Here is a 5,907-nt window from a genome sequence, read left to right as displayed (position 1 = left end):
CGTGCTCCCTCTGCTACGTTCTCAGCGCACTTGGAGATTTAAAGTAAAAGAAACGCACCAAAACCTCTCATGTTTACTTACAAATGTAAAGATTAAAATATTATATAAAATAATGTGATATTAAAATTTCCCCAGAAATGGAGAAGAGCTGAAGTATAAAATATATTATTTAAATATTCTAGTAAGGTGCAAGTAGCCTACCTCAAATTTGTACTTAAGTACAGCCGTCCAGTAAATAAATGTTGCCACCACTTACTGATTGGCAGAAATGCATTTATTCAGCCTAATTTCATTTGAGATCTGCTATTCCATGCATGCCTTCTCACATTTTTCCATTTGTAGTAGGCTGCAGCACACATTTACAAATAAGATACTAATCTGTATTAAACAAGTAATCACAGCACACATAATGTTTAGTTTATTAATTAATTTACTTCCCACATATTTCCAACCCATGCACATTTGTCGCTAATATTTTATTTTGCTTTGCCTTGCACGGTTATAGCACATCAACAATGTTTCACCTTATGACACAAAATGACGCAAGGGTTGAGAAAGGGGGGAAGTAAAATAATTCTTTTACTTTTGCTTCAGCAAGACACTGAATGTTCCTAGAGATCAATAAAGCTTCATCTCATCTGATTTCAGTATGTGCAATAACATGCAATTCCCCATAATAGCTCCCCTAAATTTTGTAACAGAGCAAAATGAATTCGCACACTATCGTTATCACTACTGCAATGCAGGCACTGACAGGCAAAATGTTACCTGTAATTCCTGTCAGTTGGATGACTCTGTAATCCTGCTTTTTGGCAGCAGAAGAGGCAGGCTTCTATAAATAGCACAATATGGTAATGTCTGTGTATGTTCATAGAGATGGTCCACCTCTGAAGTGAGGAGAACCATGATCTCTCTGCTGGGCTGGATATCTGAAAAACTTGTGTTTTCCTGCTTGTGGTACAGAAAAATTAAACTGAGAGGTATATTTTTTTTAGCTCATTTTCATTCCCTGTGTTTGTCTCTGAGAGTACTGCATATAGATTATTGCTGTGTTGTTCATATACTCTACTGCAAAAAAAAAAAACAAAACAAAAAAAAAAAACATTTGTTTTCATGAGCACATCCTTCAGTAATTACCAAGATTGGTAAGGAAAAAAAGACAAATATTTAGGACCTGTTCATTAGTACGAGCATGAGTTTCAATATAATCGTATATATATACAGACTGTATACTGCAACTCAGTCATATGCATGTGACTTGAGCAGAGCCAATCAAAACATTTGTTTCCAATAACTTACAGGAGCAAATCTGTGTCACTAGTTGAGATACAATTGAATTTTCATTTTTCATGATTTCAAAGCATACATCTCATTGTAAAAATCATGTTTGATACTTTCATATACGGACAACTCTAACATTAGCTTGGAGACCAAATTTACCTGTACACTAAAGAAAATGACGGTTTGAGTTTACCCAAAACTTGTGGTAGCACTTAGCGAGTAGGTTAGGTTCATCAAAGGTGCTAGCAAAGCAATAAGGGCAGCAGAAACATCACACCATGCAGTTTAACTATTTAAATATTACATTTACAGCTGAAATAGAAATAAACAAGTTTTTGATTTCTGATATTGCCGCAATAGAAATCAGCTGCCACTTAACTAACCAAAAATGAAGCTATTGTTAGCAGGATGTCACAGGGATTCAATCTATAGATAATGCACTAGTAGAATATAACCAGTAGAATATAATCAACTTGTTTTTCATTCAGAGACCTTTCAACACATAATTATAGTTACATGACAATGATCCTTAACGTCAGGGGATCATTCCTTCCCCTTATGGAGTTCACAGACCAGATGAAAGAGCTAGTCAAGGACTCTTCACACAACACCAAAGCGCTGATTTTAATGTTTTATATGACATTTATAATTGTGCAAATATTTAAATGTGTTCTCTTGTTCCTTGAATTCAGCTTTTTCAGATTGAAGCCCGAATTGTGTGTGTTCTTGGTGGTCCTTTTCAGATTTATAACTGAAACTTCACTATCATGGACACAGAATCAGTTTAAGGTCTTTTAATAACACAATCCCATTGTCTTAGAGAATGAATAACAAAATCCAAATAAGTTATACATATTATCAGAGAATAAATCACTGACTGAATCCTTAACAGTCACAAAATCTCTAGAGTAAGCAAAGTTTGGCAAGTCATCACAATGTGACTGAACAATCTGGTGAGGATGGAGCAAATGAGCTGTCTCTTTATACAGCAGCAAGAAGGTGGGGCTGATTAAGTCCCATGAGCCACAGGTGTGCAGGAGCAGAGACAGGAAGAGGTAACCACGCCCTGCTCCAGACAAATACGAGACACACAAGACAAGCAAACACAGAAACCAACCCGAAAGCACAGCAGAGAACAGTAGGGAAACAAAGCAGCAGAGTCCCAGTGGTCCTGACAGGGCTAACCTACAGTTTGACTGTAACTGCTCTGTCATTCCTGCTGATCTTTTTTCATTGTCTCTGTTGTTTCTTAATACTTTTTTGTATTTCTGCCTTGTAATGCTTATTACTTTTAATGTTGTTAATGATTTCTTTGCTTGTGTAAAGCACTCTTCCTCTGTGTATGAAATGTGTTATATAAATAAAGCTGCCTTGCCTTGCCTTGCCTTGCCAGTGCAGAAATAGTAATTCTACACCCTAACATTTCTACTACTGATGAAATACTCCCTATTTTAGGTGAGATTTTCATATTACTGTTTTCAGCTGCATAAATATTACTTCCACCCTGCCAGCTGTAATTTTGTTTCTCTTCAGTGAAAGTGATTGACACTGCAGAGGTCCACATCTGACATGAATTAAATGGTCTGCTATAGGGGCAATAAGCTCTTCACCAACAATACTGAGCTTCTGTTACCATAGTGACTGTCAAAGCAGATATGACAGCCACCCATTTTCACCGATATGAGAAAGAACAATTGAAATAAAAATCCTGCTGCTGCTGCTGAAGGAGAGGGGCTTGTGGTATGACTGGACTATGTGTGAGATCTCTAAAGTAATACTCATAACTATAACCTGTCAATACTTATTCACTGTACTTTATGTAGAGACTCCATATGAACAAAACAATCACTTCTGGCTATTGTGTAAATGGATGAGAAAGCAGCTTCTCTAAAGTCTTCAGAGAGGTACACACTGTTTCCATCTACACTGCTAAAGCCACAATATCATTTTTTTGGTTTATATCACTGTGTTAAAGAGACATCAGAGAGGAAGGACAGAAGTTATAGGAGTCATGGAAACATTTATTGTTTGGTTTTTAGCTCATCCTGTTACATTTCGCAAAAGGGGGAACCCAAAAGCAGGACACAGAAATCAGGAGTTGGTAAAACAAGTGAATTTAGGGAGGTCTTCCTTACAGAAGATGAATAAATTCTAGCTAGCAAAAATATTCTGACTAAGATGATTCGACGTGGACGGCGGGTGAGTGCTCGCGGTCTCGGCTTCCTCCAGCAGAAATACAAAGAGCTGAGCAGGGGTCTGTTCACAAGCAGGCAGGCAGAAAATACACTGAGGCAGAGCAGAAAAACAGGACAAGGTAAGTCCTGAGTCAGTCTTCACAGGGAAAAACATACTACACAAGGAGATCCAGATACCATTAAGGCAGCAGGACCATCAGGTGGTAAGGAGAGACCGGTTTTAAAAAGGCAACTGATTGAAGGTGGCTGATTGGCCAATTGGAGGCAGGTGCATGAACAGGCAGGTGAGGGAGAGCAGGAACACCCAGAACAGCTCTGGACTAGACCCTTAAGGGAGACTCAGCACACCCACTCACACAACCGAGGACAGAAAAGAAAAAAGAAAACCAAAAAACAACAAGACACAAAAAAAGCCGAACCCCGACACATCCATATGCATGATATATACAAAATCAAATGTGTGTTCTAATGAGTCAGTAACTTTGAAGTTACACAGCATGTAGCCACAAAGTCCAGCCACAGACTTCAAGTTTAATCTGATTATGCCCTAATAAAGCAAAACTTCTGTGGTTCTGACTGTAGAGCTGATGACTGAATATGGCTTTATCTTCAAAAACAAGAAGTATAAACAACACAGAGAGAGAGAGCAATGTAGAGCTTGGCTGCAGTGAGTGCAAAGACAGTAGCAAGTTTTGATAAGTTGTATATTTATCAACTTCCTGTTGTTAGCCTGCTGCTGAAAGAGGCCACTGCCGTCCAGGAATACTGTTTCCATTAAGGGGTCAGCAACAACCTTTAGGTAGGTGGTATGTGTCAAAGTAACATCCATATGAATGGCAGGACCCAAGGTTTCCCAGCAGAACATTACCCAAAGCATCACTGTGCCTCCGCCGGCTTGCATTCTTCCCATAGTGCATCACGGTGCCATGTCTTCCCCAGGTAAGCAACCCACACACACCACACGCCATCCACACGATGGAAAAGAAAACGTGATTCATGAGACCAAGTCACCTTCTTCCGCATCCAGTTGTGATGCTCTTGTGACCATTGTGGGTGCTTTTGGTGGTGGACACGGGTCAGCATGGGCACCTTGACCTGTCTGTGCCTACACAACAAAATGCGATGCACTGCGTGTTCTCACACATTTCTGTCAGAATCAGCAGTATTTCTTCAGCAATCTGAGCTACAATAGCTCTTCTATTGGATTGGACAAGCCTTCCCTCCTCAACTGCATCTGTGGGTCTTGGCTGCCTGTGATCCTGTCGCAGGTTCACTGGTTTTCCTTCCTTGGTCCACTTTTGGTAGGTCCTCACTGCTGGAGACTGGGAACATCCCACATGATCTGCAGATTCTCCGATCCAGTCATCTAGCCATCAGGATTTGGTCCTTTGATCATATAACATATGCCACCCATTGCCAGGTACCATTGTAGTGAGATAATCAATGTTATTCACTAAATATGAGGAAAGAAACCACAAGACCAAGGAGACTTGCTGTGACAGCTAGCAACCCCGGCCATGATTGTCTAGTTATAAACCTTCCTCAGCACCTCACACTAATGCATGTGAGAGTTTTAATGTACAGTATTTAACATGAAGATTAGAATCTCTTATGAGTTAAAGAATCTATTCTATGGGCTGGTGAATGGAATAAGAAGTTTATATACGCTTATCATTTAAAAGATGTGGCTAAATCAGAATGATCTATTATTCATTAATGACATTTTCATTCAGATCATCTCTGTCGTTGCATATGGGAGCGGTACAGAAAAACTCATATAATTGAAATTTTGCAGTAGAAGGAAAGTAGTGCTAACTATTTTTGCATTATTCCCTGACAATGGAGCCGTACATCCAAGTCCTGCTTCAGATTTTTTGAATTGCTTGCTAGAGAACTCAGGAGAGACAGACAGTTTATTTCCAATCAGACAAAGCTTCCCAGTTTTCCATCTGCTCAGCCTGATGTAAACATCATCTGACTTTCAGAGCCAGGCAGTGATCTCATGAAACACTGCCTTCATGGTTGTTTGCCTCTCCATCCTGTCAGCCCTCTGTTGTTGTTCCTTTAGGTGCCAAACCCAACCTCATACAACAAATAAAAGCCCATGTTCTGACTAAAGGGTCTTTTTTGAGCTTTTAATTAAATGTTTGGTTAAATATTGTGGCTGGGGCACATGTAATAGTGATACCCAAACAGGTTAGAAGGTAATGTTTCTTTTTGTTTATTAAATCAATCAATCTATGCTTCACCAGACACTGAAAGTATACTGAGTGTATGTATGTGCTGCTTTTGCTTTTTAATTATTGGAACAATGAAATCTACCCTGTTTCACAAGGACAGTGGTGCATCTTAAAGGTCAATTCTGGTATTGTTAAAGCGGGACCCTGTGTTTACATGTGTTGGTGTATAAATCGGGCTGCAGGTGGCAGGT

This window comes from Scatophagus argus, chromosome 3 (genome assembly GCF_020382885.2).
Source record: "Scatophagus argus isolate fScaArg1 chromosome 3, fScaArg1.pri, whole genome shotgun sequence".
In the NCBI taxonomy this organism is placed as follows: domain Eukaryota; kingdom Metazoa; phylum Chordata; class Actinopteri; family Scatophagidae; genus Scatophagus; species Scatophagus argus.
The sequence above is the reverse complement of the archived record's forward strand: the minus strand, read 5'-3'. Positions refer to the sequence as shown.